This window comes from Archocentrus centrarchus, chromosome 20 (assembly GCF_007364275.1).
Source record: "Archocentrus centrarchus isolate MPI-CPG fArcCen1 chromosome 20, fArcCen1, whole genome shotgun sequence".
In the NCBI taxonomy this organism is placed as follows: domain Eukaryota; kingdom Metazoa; phylum Chordata; class Actinopteri; order Cichliformes; family Cichlidae; genus Archocentrus; species Archocentrus centrarchus.
This window is the reverse complement of record NC_044365.1, coordinates 15,326,284-15,338,491: the sequence shown is the minus strand read 5'-3', so window position 1 is coordinate 15,338,491 and position 12,208 is coordinate 15,326,284. Positions and strand designations below refer to the sequence as shown.

The following is a 12,208-nucleotide window of genomic DNA, read 5'->3' as shown; positions in this document are numbered from 1 at the left end:
AATCACTGGTTTAGGATGTCAGTCAAATTTATATCACAATTTGCAGAAACTTTGAAGCTGATACAGCTGCAATGGGTGCACCGATGTGATATTAAACACCATTGTTTAGGATGTCAATCAAATGCACATCCATGCGAAGACAGACGAGCCAATGGTTTTGATAATTGAAGGGTTCTTGAGTGTCAACTGCCACCTGACTGGGGACTGTATAAGAAGCGCCATCTTTACAGAGATTGTACCAACACCTAACAGTGATGACACGGGCTCGTCCGGGATTTGAACCCGGGACCTCTCGCACCCAAAGCGAGAATCATACCCCTAGACCAACGAGCCACGAAAAGCCACTCTGACGTCTGTCTCGATAAAAGAAAGCGTTCTGAGTGAGTGAAAAGTTTGATGGAAAGATGGGCTCAGTATGGTTCATGGACTTTGCCAACTTTCTGCAGAGTCAATCACTACCAAACAACAATTTCATGTGGCCTTCACATTAGCTCAAGAACACTGTGCAGATAGCTTCATGGAGTGGGTTTCCATGTCTAGACCAGTGGAGATGGGTTCTCTGGAGTGAGGACTGACACTCCTAGATCTGGCAATCTGATGGACAAGCCTGGGTTTGGCAGTTGCCAGTAGAACAGAACTTGTCTGACTGTACTGTGCCAGTTTGTTGCAGGGGTGATTATGGTGTGGCGTTGTATTTCAGGAGCTGGGCTTGGCCCCTTTGTTCCAGTGAAAGAAACGCTTAATGCTTCAGCATACCAAGACATTTTTGACAATGCCAACTTTCCTGTGTGGCCCTTAATGCTTCAGCATCCCAGAACACTTTGGACAATTTCTTGCTCCCAACTTTGTGGCAACAGTTTGAGGATGGCAACTTCATGTTATCAAATGACTGCGCACCGCTGCACAAAGTAAGGTCCAGAAAGACATTGGAAGAGCCAGTTTGTTGTGGAAAAATTTGAATGGCCAACAGGAAGTCCTGACCTCAACTCGATATAACACTTTGGGGATGAATTAGAGTGGACACTGCAAGCCAGGCTGTCTCGTCCAACTCCAGTGTTGTGTCTGACCTCACAAATGCACTTCTGGAAAAATGGTCAAAAATTGCTTCCCATAAACTGTTGTGAAAAGCCTTCGTAGAAAAAGCTGAAATGGGTGCGCCGATATGATATTAAACACTATTGTTTAGGACAGTGATTCTCAAATCCAGGCCTCGTGGCCCAGTTTCCTGAAGGTTTTCGATGTACCCTGATCCAACATACCTGGATCAAATATAGAAGTCACTAGCAGGACTCCGGAGAACTTGACTGTATAGTGAGGAGGAAATTCAGCCATTTGATTCAGGTGTGTTGGATCAGGGACACATCAAAAACCTGCAGGACACTGGGCCACGAGGCCTGGATTTGAGAATCACTGGTTTAGGATGTCAGTCAAATTTATATCACAATTTGCAGAAACTTTGAAGCTGATACAGCTGCAATGGGTGCACTGATATGATATTAAACACCATTGTTTAGGATGTCAATCAAACGTACACCCATGCGACGACAAACGAGCCAATGGTTTTGGTAAATGAAGGGTACTTGAGTGTCACCTGCCACCTGACTGGGGACTGTATAAGAAGCGCCATCTTTACAGAGATTGTACCAACACCTAACAGTGATGACACGGGCTCGTCCGGGATTTGAACCCGGGACCTCTCGCACCCAAAGCGAGAATCATACCCCTAGACCAACGAGCCACGAAAAGCCACTCTGACGTCTGTCTCGATAAAAGAAAGCGTTCTGAGTGAGTGAAAAGTTTGATGGATAGATGGGCTCAGTATGGTTCATGGACTTTGCCAACTTTCTGCAGAGTCAATCACTACCAAACAACAATTTCATGTGGCCTTCACATTAGCTCAAGAACACTGTGCAGATAGCTTCATGGAGTGGGTTTCCATGTCTAGATCAGTGGAGACGGGTTCTCTGGAGTGAGGACTGACACTCCTAGATCTGGCAATCTGATGGACAAGCCTGGGTTTGGCAGTTGCCAGTAGAACAGAACTTGTCTGACTGTACTGTGCCAGTTTGTTGCAGGGGTGATTATGGTGTGGCGTTGTATTTCAGGCGCTGGGCTTGGCCCCTTTGTTCCAGTGAAAGAAACGCTTAATGCTTCAGCATACCAAGACATTTTTGACAATGCCAACTTTCCTGTGTGGCCCTTAATGCTTCAGCATCCCAGAACACTTTGGACAATTTCTTGCTCCCAACTTTGTGGCAACAGTTTGAGGATGGAAACTTCATGTTTCCAAATGACTGCGCACCGCTGCACAAAGGAAGGTCCAGAAAGACATTGGAAGAGCCAGTTTGTTGTGGAAAAACTTGAATGGCCAGCAGAAAGTCCTGACCTAACACTTTGGGGATGAATTAGAGTGGACACTGCAAGCCAGGCTGTCTCGTCCAACTTCAGTGTTGTGTCTGACCTCACAAATGCACTTCTGGAAAAATGGTCAAAAATTGCTTCCCATAAACGTTGTGAAAAGCCTTCGTAGAAAAAGCTGAAATGGGTGCGCCGATATGATATTAAACACTATTGTTTAGGACAGTGATTCTCAAATCCAGGCCTCGTGGCCCAGTTTCCTGAAGGTTTTCGATGTACCCTGATCCAACATACCTGGATCAAATATAGAAGTCACTAGCAGGACTCCGGAGAACTTGACTGTATAGTGAGGAGGAAATTCAGCCATTTGATTCAGGTGTGTTGGATCCGGGACACATCAAAAACCTGCAGGACACTGGGCCACGAGGCCTGGATTTGAGAATCACTGGTTTAGGATGTCAGTCAAATTTATATCACAATTTGCAGAAACTTTGAAGCTGATACAGCTGCAATGGGTGCACTGATATGATATTAAACACCATTGTTTAGGATGTCAATCAAACGTACACCCATGCGACGACACACGAGCCAATGGTTTTGGTAAATGAAGGGTACTTGAGTGTCACCTGCCACCTGACTGGGGACTGTATAAGAAGCGCCATCTTTACAGAGATTGTACCAACACCTAACAGTGATGACACGGGCTCGTCCGGGATTTGAACCCGGGACCTCTCGCACCCAAAGCGAGAATCATACCCCTACACCAACGAGCCCCGAAAAGCCACTCTGACGTCTGTCTCGATAAAAGAAAGCGTTCTGAGTGAGTGAAAAGTTTGATGGATAGATGGGCTCAGTATGGTTCATGGACTTTGCCAACTTTCTGCAGAGTCAATCACTACCAAACAACAATTTCATGTGGCCTTCACATTAGCTCAAGAACACTGTGCAGATAGCTTCATGGAGTGGGTTTCCATGTCTAGATCAGTGGAGACGGGTTCTCTGGAGTGAGGACTGACACTCCTAGATCTGGCAATCTGATGGACAAGCCTGGGTTTGGCAGTTGCCAGTAGAACAGAACTTGTCTGACTGTACTGTGCCAGTTTGTTGCAGGGGTGATTATGGTGTGGCGTTGTATTTCAGGAGCTGGGCTTGGCCCCTTTGTTCCAGTGAAAGAAACGCTTAATGCTTCAGCATACCAAGACATTTTTGACAATGCCAACTTTCCTGTGTGGCCCTTAATGCTTCAGCATCCCAGAACACTTTGGACAATTTCTTGCTCCCAACTTTGTGGCAACAGTTTGAGGATGGCAACTTCATGTTATCAAATGACTGCGCACCGCTGCACAAAGTAAGGTCCAGAAAGACATTGGAAGAGCCAGTTTGTTGTGGAAAAACTTGAATGGCCAGCAGAAAGTCCTGACCTAACACTTTGGGGATGAATTAGAGTGGACACTGCAAGCCAGGCTGTCTCGTCCAACTTCAGTGTTGTGTCTGACCTCACAAATGCACTTCTGGAAAAATGGTCAAAAATTGCTTCCCATAAACGTTGTGAAAAGCCTTCGTAGAAAAAGCTGAAATGGGTGCGCCGATATGATATTAAACACTATTGTTTAGGACAGTGATTCTCAAATCCAGGCCTCGTGGCCCAGTTTCCTGAAGGTTTTCGATGTACCCTGATCCAACATACCTGGATCAAATATAGAAGTCACTAGCAGGACTCCGGAGAACTTGACTGTATAGTGAGGAGGAAATTCAGCCATTTGATTCAGGTGTGTTGGATCCGGGACACATCAAAAACCTGCAGGACACTGGGCCACGAGGCCTGGATTTGAGAATCACTGGTTTAGGATGTCAGTCAAATTTATATCACAATTTGCAGAAACTTTGAAGCTGATACAGCTGCAATGGGTGCACCTGATATGATATTAAACACCATTGTTTAGGATGTCAATCAAACGTACACCCATGCGACGACAAACGAGCCAATGGTTTTGGTAAATGAAGGGTACTTGAGTGTCACCTGCCACCTGACTGGGGACTGTATAAGAAGCGCCATCTTTACAGAGATTGTACCAACACCTAACAGTGATGACACGGGCTCGTCCGGGATTTGAACCCGGGACCTCTCGCACCCTAAGCGAGAATCATACCCCTAGACCAACGAGCCACGAAAAGCCACTCTGACGTCTGTCTCGATAAAAGAAAGCGTTCTGAGTGAGTGAAAAGTTTGATGGATAGATGGGCTCAGTATGGTTCATGGACTTTGCCAACTTTCTGCAGAGTCAATCACTACCAACCAACAATTTCATGTGGCCTTCACATTAGCTCAAGAACACTGTGCAGATAGCTTCATGGAGTGGGTTTCCATGTCTAGATCAGTGGAGACTGGGTTCTCTGGAGTGAGGACTGACACTCCTAGATCTGGAAATCTGATGGACAAGCCTGGGTTTGGCAGTTGCCAGTAGAACAGAACTTGTCTGACTGTACTGTGCCAGTTTGTTGCAGGGGTGATTATGGTGTGGCGTTGTATTTCAGGAGCTGGGCTTGGCCCCTTTGTTCCAGTGAAAGAAACGCTTAATGCTTCAGCATACCAAGACATTTTTGACAATGCCAACTTTCCTGTGTGGCCCTTAATGCTTCAGCATCCCAGAACACTTTGGACAATTTCTTGCTCCCAACTTTGTGGCAACAGTTTGAGGATGGCCACTTCATGTTATCAAATGACTGCGCACCGCTGCACAAAGTAAGGTCCAGAAAGACATTGGAAGAGCCAGTTTGTTGTGGAAAAACTTGAATGGCCAGCAGAAAGTCCTGACCTCAACCCGATATAACACTTTGGGGATGAATTAGAGTGGACACTGCAAGCCAGGCTGTCTCGTCCAACTTCAGTGTTGTGTCTGACCTCACAAATGCACTTCTGGAAAAATGGTCAAAAATTGCTTCCCATAAACGTTGTGAAAAGCCTTCGTAGAAAAAGCTGAAATGGGTGCGCCGATATGATATTAAACACTATTGTTTAGGACAGTGATTCTCAAATCCAGGCCTCGTGGCCCAGTTTCCTGAAGGTTTTCGATGTACCCTGATCCAACATACCTGGATCAAATATAGAAGTCACTAGCAGGACTCCGGAGAACTTGACTGTATAGTGAGGAGGAAATTCAGCCATTTGATTCAGGTGTGTTGGATCCGGGACACATCAAAAACCTGCAGGACACTGGGCCACGAGGCCTGGATTTGAGAATCACTGGTTTAGGATGTCAGTCAAATTTATATCACAATTTGCAGAAACTTTGAAGCTGATACAGCTGCAATGGGTGCACTGATATGAAAATAAACACCATTGTTTAGGATGTCAATCAAACATACACCCATGCGACGACAAACGAGCCAATGGTTTTGGTAAATGAAGGGTACTTGAGTGTCACCTGCCACCTGACTGGGGACTGTATAAGAAGCGCCATCTTTACAGAGATTGTACCAACACCTAACAGTGATGACACGGGCTCGTCCGGGATTTGAACCCGGGACCTCTCGCACCCGAAGCGAGAATCATACCCCTAGACCAACGAGCCACGAAAAGCCACTCTGACGTCTGTCTCGATAAAAGAAAGCGTTCTGAGTGAGTGAAAAGTTTGATGGATAGATGGGCTCAGTATGGTTCATGGACTTTGCCAACTTTCTGCAGAGTCAATCACTACCAAACAACAATTTCATGTGGCCTTCACATTAGCTCAAGAACACTGTGCAGATAGCTTCATGGAGTGGGTTTCCATGTCTAGATCAGTGGAGACGGGTTCTCTGGAGTGAGGACTGACACTCCTAGATCTGGCAATCTGATGGACAAGCCTGGGTTTGGCAGTTGCCAGTAGAACAGAACTTGTCTGACTGTACTGTGCCAGTTTGTTGCAGGGGTGATTATGGTGTGGCGTTGTATTTCAGGAGCTGGGCTTGGCCCCTTTGTTCCAGTGAAAGAAACGCTTAATGCTTCAGCATACCAAGACATTTTTGACAATGCCAACTTTCCTGTGTGGCCCTTAATGCTTCAGCATCCCAGAACACTTTGGACAATTTCTTGCTCCCAACTTTGTGGCAACAGTTTGAGGATGGCCACTTCATGTTATCAAATGACTGCGCACCGCTGCACAAAGTAAGGTCCAGAAAGACATTGGAAGAGCCAGTTTGTTGTGGAAAAACTTGAATGGCCAGCAGAAAGTCCTGACCTAACACTTTGGGGATGAATTAGAGTGGACACTGCAAGCCAGGCTGTCTCGTCCAACTTCAGTGTTGTGTCTGACCTCACAAATGCACTTCTGGAAAAATGGTCAAAAATCGCTTCCCATAAACGTTGTGAAAAGCCTTCGTAGAAAAAGCTGAAATGGGTGCGCCGATATGATATTAAACACTATTGTTTAGGACAGTGATTCTCAAATCCAGGCCTCGTGGCCCAGTTTCCTGAAGGTTTTCGATGTACCCTGATCCAACATACCTGGATCAAATATAGAAGTCACTAGCAGGACTCCGGAGAACTTGACTGTATAGTGAGGAGGAAATTCAGCCATTTGATTCAGGTGTGTTGGATCAGGGACACATCACAAACCTGCAGGACACTGGGCCACGAGGCCTGGATTTGAGAATCACTGGTTTAGGATGTCAGTCAAATTTATATCACAATTTGCAGAAACTTTGAAGCTGATACAGCTGCAATGGGTGCACCGATATGATATTAAACACCATTGTTTAGGATGTCAATCAAATGCACATCCATGCGAAGACAGACGAACCAATGGTTTTGGTAATTGAAGGGTACTTGAGTGTCACCTGCCACCTGACTGGGGACTGTATAAAGAGCGCCATCTTTACAGAGATTATACCAACACCTAACAGTGATGACACGGGCTCGTCCGGGATTTGAACCCGGGACCTCTCGCACCCAAAGCGAGAATCATACCCCTAGACCAACGAGCCACGAAAAGCCACTCTGACGTCTGTCTCGATAAAAGAAAGCGTTCTGAGTGAGTGAAAAGTTTGATGGATAGATGGGCTCAGTATGGTTCATGGACTTTGCCAACTTTCTGCAGAGTCAATCACTACCAACCAACAACTTCATGTGTCCTTCACATTAGCTCAAGAACACTGTGCAGATAGCTTCATGGAATGGGTTTCCATGTCTAGATCAGTGGAGACGGGTTCTCTGGAGTGAGGACTGACACTCCTAGATCTGGCAATCTGATGGACAAGCCTGGGTTTGGCAGTTGCCAGTAGAACAGAACTTGTCTGACTGTACTGTGCCAGTTTGTTGCAGGGGTGATTATGGTGTGGCGTTGTATTTCAGGAGCTGGGCTTGGCCCCTTGGTTCCAGTGAAAGAAACGCTTAATGCTTCAGCATACCAAGACATTTTTGACAATGCCAACTTTCCTGTGTGGCCCTTAATGCTTCAGCATCCCAGAACACTTTGGACAATTTCTTGCTCCCAACTTTGTGGCAACAGTTTGAGGATGGCCACTTCATGTTCCCAAATGACTGCGCACCGCTGCACAAAGTAAGGTCCAGAAAGACATGGAAGAGCCAGTTTGTTGTGGAAAAATTTGAATGGCCAGCAGGAAGTCCTGACCTCAACCCGATATAACACTTTGGGGATGAATTAGAGTGGACACTGCAAGCCAGGCTGTCTCATCCAACTTCAGTGTTGTGTCTGACCTCACAAATGCACTTCTGGAAAAATGGTCAAAAATTGCTTCCCATAAACGTTGTGAAAAGCCTTCGTAGAAAAAGCTGAAATGGGTGCGCCGATATGATATTAAACACTATTGTTTAGGACAGTGATTCTCAAATCCAGGCCTCGTGGCCCAGTTTCCTGAAGGTTTTCGATGTACCCTGATCCAACATACCTGGATCAAATATAGAAGTCACTAGCAGGACTCCGGAGAACTTGACTGTATAGTGAGGAGGAAATTCAGCCATTTGATTCAGGTGTGTTGGATCCGGGACACATCAAAAACCTGCAGGACACTGGGCCACGAGGCCTGGATTTGAGAATCACTGGTTTAGGATGTCAGTCAAATTTATATCACAATTTGCAGAAACTTTGAAGCTGATACAGCTGCAATGGGTGCACCGGTATGATATTAAACACCATTGTTTAGGATGTCAATCAAACGTACACCCATGCGACGACAAACGAACCAATGGTTTTGGTAAATGAAGGGTACTTGAGTGTCACCTGCCACCTGACTGGGGACTGTATAAGAAGCGCCATCTTTACAGAGATTGTACCAACACCTAACAGTGATGACACGGGCTCGTCCGGGATTTGAACCCGGGACCTCTCGCACCCTAAGCGAGAATCATACCCCTAGACCAACGAGCCACGAAAAGCCACTCTGACGTCTGTCTCGATAAAAGAAAGCGTTCTGAGTGAGTGAAAAGTTTGATGGATAGATGGGCTCAGTATGGTTCATGGACTTTGCCAACTTTCTGCAGAGTCAATCACTACCAAACAACAATTTCATGTGGCCTTCACATTAGCTCAAGAACACTGTGCAGATAGCTTCATGGAGTGGGTTTCCATGTCTAGACCAGTGGAGACGGGTTCTCTGGAGTGAGGACTGACACTCCTAGATCTGGAAATCTGATGGACAAGCCTGGGTTTGGCAGTTGCCAGTAGAACAGAACTTGTCTGACTGTACTGTGCCAGTTTGTTGCAGGGGTGATTATGGTGTGGCGTTGTATTTCAGGAGCTGGGCTTGGCCCCTTTGTTCCAGTGAAAGAAACGCTTAATGCTTCAGCATACCAAGACATTTTTGACAATGCCAACTTTCCTGTGTGGCCCTTAATGCTTCAGCATCCCAGAACACTTTGGACAATTTCTTGCTCCCAACTTTGTGGCAACAGTTTGAGGATGGCAACTTCATGTTATCAAATGACTGCGCACCGCTGCACAAAGTAAGGTCCAGAAAGACATTGGAAGAGCCAGTTTGTTGTGGAAAAACTTGAATGGCCAGCAGAAAGTCCTGACCTCAACCCGATATAACACTTTGGGGATGAATTAGAGTGGACACTGCAAGCCAGGCTGTCTCGTCCAACTTCAGTGTTGTGTCTGACCTCACAAATGCACTTCTGGAAAAATGGTCAAAAATTGCTTCCCATAAACGTTGTGAAAAGCCTTCGTAGAAAAAGCTGAAATGGGTGCGCCGATATGATATTAAACACTATTGTTTAGGACAGTGATTCTCAAATCCAGGCCTCGTGGCCCAGTTTCCTGAAGGTTTTCGATGTACCCTGATCCAACATACCTGGATCAAATATAGAAGTCACTAGCAGGACTCCGGAGAACTTGACTGTATAGTGAGGAGGAAATTCAGCCATTTGATTCAGGTGTGTTGGATCCGGGACACATCAAAAACCTGCAGGACACTGGGCCACGAGGCCTGGATTTGAGAATCACTGGTTTAGGATGTCAGTCAAATTTATATCACAATTTGCAGAAACTTTGAAGCTGATACAGCTGCAATGGGTGCACTGATATGATATTAAACACCATTGTTTAGGATGTCAATCAAATGTACACCCATGCGACGACAAACGAGCCAATGGTTTTGGTAAATGAAGGGTACTTGAGTGTCAACTGCCACCTGACTGGGGACTGTATAAGAAGCGCCATCTTTACAGAGATTGTACCAACACCTAACAGTGATGACACGGGCTCGTCCGGGATTTGAACCCGGGACCTCTCGCACCCTAAGCGAGAATCATACCCCTAGACCAACGAGCCACGAAAAGCCACTCTGACGTCTGTCTCGATAAAAGAAAGCGTTCTGAGTGAGTGAAAAGTTTGATGGATAGATGGGCTCAGTATGGTTCATGGACTTTGCCAACTTTCTGCAGAGTCAATCACTACCAAACAACAATTTCATGTGGCCTTCACATTAGCTCAAGAACACTGTGCAGATAGCTTCATGGAGTGGGTTTCCATGTCTAGACCAGTGGAGACGGGTTCTCTGGAGTGAGGACTGACACTCCTAGATCTGGCAATCTGATGGACAAGCCTGGGTTTGGCAGTTGCCAGTAGAACAGAACTTGTCTGACTGTACTGTGCCAGTTTGTTGCAGGGGTGATTATGGTGTGGCGTTGTATTTCAGGAGCTGGGCTTGGCCCCTTTGTTCCAGTGAAAGAAACGCTTAATGCTTCAGCATACCAAGACATTTTTGACAATGCCAACTTTCCTGTGTGGCCCTTAATGCTTCAGCATCCCAGAACACTTTGGACAATTTCTTGCTCCCAACTTTGTGGCAACAGTTTGAGGATGGCAACTTCATGTTATCAAATGACTGCGCACCGCTGCACAAAGTAAGGTCCAGAAAGACATTGGAAGAGCCAGTTTGTTGTGGAAAAACTTGAATGGCCAGCAGAAAGTCCTGACCTCAACCCGATATAACACTTTGGGGATGAATTAGAGTGGACACTGCAAGCCAGGCTGTCTCATCCAACTTCAGTGTTGTGTCTGACCTCACAAATGCACTTCTGGAAAAATGGTCAAAAATTGCTTCCCATAAACGTTGTGAAAAGCCTTCGTAGAAAAAGCTGAAATGGGTGCGCCGATATGATATTAAACACTATTGTTTAGGACAGTGATTCTCAAATCCAGGCCTCGTGGCCCAGTTTCCTGAAGGTTTTCGATGTACCCTGATCCAACATACCTGGATCAAATATAGAAGTCACTAGCAGGACTCCGGAGAACTTGACTGTATAGTGAGGAGGAAATTCAGCCATTTGATTCAGGTGTGTTGGATCAGGGACACATCAAAAACCTGCAGGACACTGGGCCACGAGGCCTGGATTTGAGAATCACTGGTTTAGGATGTCAGTCAAATTTATATCACAATTTGCAGAAACTTTGAAGCTGATACAGCTGCAATGGGTGCACCGATATGATATTAAACACCATTGTTTAGGATGTCAATCAAATGTACACCCATGCGACGACAAACGAGCCAATGGTTTTGGTAAATGAAGGGTACTTGAGTGTCACCTGCCACCTGACTGGGGACTGTATAAGAAGCGCCATCTTTACAGAGATTGTACCAACACCTAACAGTGATGACACGGGCTCGTCCGGGATTTGAACCCGGGACCTCTCGCACCCTAAGCGAGAATCATACCCCTAGACCAACGAGCCACGAAAAGCCACTCTGACGTCTGTCTCGATAAAAGAAAGCGTTCTGAGTGAGTGAAAAGTTTGATGGATAGATGGGCTCAGTATGGTTCATGGACTTTGCCAACTTTCTGCAGAGTCAATCACTACCAAACAACAATTTCATGTGGCCTTCACATTAGCTCAAGAACACTGTGCAGATAGCTTCATGGAGTGGGTTTCCATGTCTAGACCAGTGGAGACGGGTTCTCTGGAGTGAGGACTGACACTCCTAGATCTGGCAATCTGATGGACAAGCCTGGGTTTGGCAGTTGCCAGTAGAACAGAACTTGTCTGACTGTACTGTGCCAGTTTGTTGCAGGGGTGATTATGGTGTGGCGTTGTATTTCAGGAGCTGGGCTTGGCCCCTTTGTTCCAGTGAAAGAAACGCTTAATGCTTCAGCATACCAAGACATTTTGACAATGCCAACTTTCCTGTGTGGCCCTTAATGCTTCAGCATCCCAGAACACTTTGGACAATTTCTTGCTCCCAACTTTGTGGCAACAGTTTGAGGATGGAAACTTCATGTTATCAAATGACTGCGCACCGCTGCACAAAGTAAGGTCCAGAAAGACATTGGAAGAGCCAGTTTGTTGTGGAAAAACTTGAATGGCCAGCAGAAAGTCCTGACCTCAACCCGATATAACACTTTGGGGGA

The 12,208-nt window shown here is 46.0% G+C and overlaps 9 non-coding genes across 9 annotated transcripts; all 9 read right to left on the bottom strand.

Moving 5' to 3' along the window:
- Nucleotides 1–261: 261 nt before the first annotated feature.
- trnap-ugg (transfer RNA proline (anticodon UGG)) lies at nt 262–333 on the bottom strand. The gene has a single exon. It is a non-coding gene; the product is annotated as a tRNA-Pro (tRNA).
- A 1,333-nt stretch (nt 334–1,666) lies between these two features.
- trnap-ugg (transfer RNA proline (anticodon UGG)) lies at nt 1,667–1,738 on the bottom strand. The gene has a single exon. It is a non-coding gene; the product is annotated as a tRNA-Pro (tRNA).
- Nucleotides 1,739–3,059: 1,321 nt separating this feature from the next.
- On the bottom strand, nt 3,060–3,131 carry trnap-ugg (transfer RNA proline (anticodon UGG)). Its single transcript has one exon. It is a non-coding gene; the product is annotated as a tRNA-Pro (tRNA).
- Nucleotides 3,132–4,453: 1,322 nt separating this feature from the next.
- Nucleotides 4,454–4,525, bottom strand: trnap-agg (transfer RNA proline (anticodon AGG)). The gene has a single exon. It is a non-coding gene; the product is annotated as a tRNA-Pro (tRNA).
- A 1,333-nt stretch (nt 4,526–5,858) lies between these two features.
- On the bottom strand, nt 5,859–5,930 carry trnap-cgg (transfer RNA proline (anticodon CGG)). Its single transcript has one exon. It is a non-coding gene; the product is annotated as a tRNA-Pro (tRNA).
- Nucleotides 5,931–7,251: 1,321 nt separating this feature from the next.
- Nucleotides 7,252–7,323, bottom strand: trnap-ugg (transfer RNA proline (anticodon UGG)). Its single transcript has one exon. It is a non-coding gene; the product is annotated as a tRNA-Pro (tRNA).
- A 1,331-nt stretch (nt 7,324–8,654) lies between these two features.
- Nucleotides 8,655–8,726, bottom strand: trnap-agg (transfer RNA proline (anticodon AGG)). Its single transcript has one exon. It is a non-coding gene; the product is annotated as a tRNA-Pro (tRNA).
- Nucleotides 8,727–10,058: 1,332 nt separating this feature from the next.
- trnap-agg (transfer RNA proline (anticodon AGG)) lies at nt 10,059–10,130 on the bottom strand. Its single transcript has one exon. It is a non-coding gene; the product is annotated as a tRNA-Pro (tRNA).
- Nucleotides 10,131–11,462: 1,332 nt separating this feature from the next.
- trnap-agg (transfer RNA proline (anticodon AGG)) lies at nt 11,463–11,534 on the bottom strand. The gene has a single exon. It is a non-coding gene; the product is annotated as a tRNA-Pro (tRNA).
- Between the last annotated feature and the right edge of the window lie 674 nt (nt 11,535–12,208).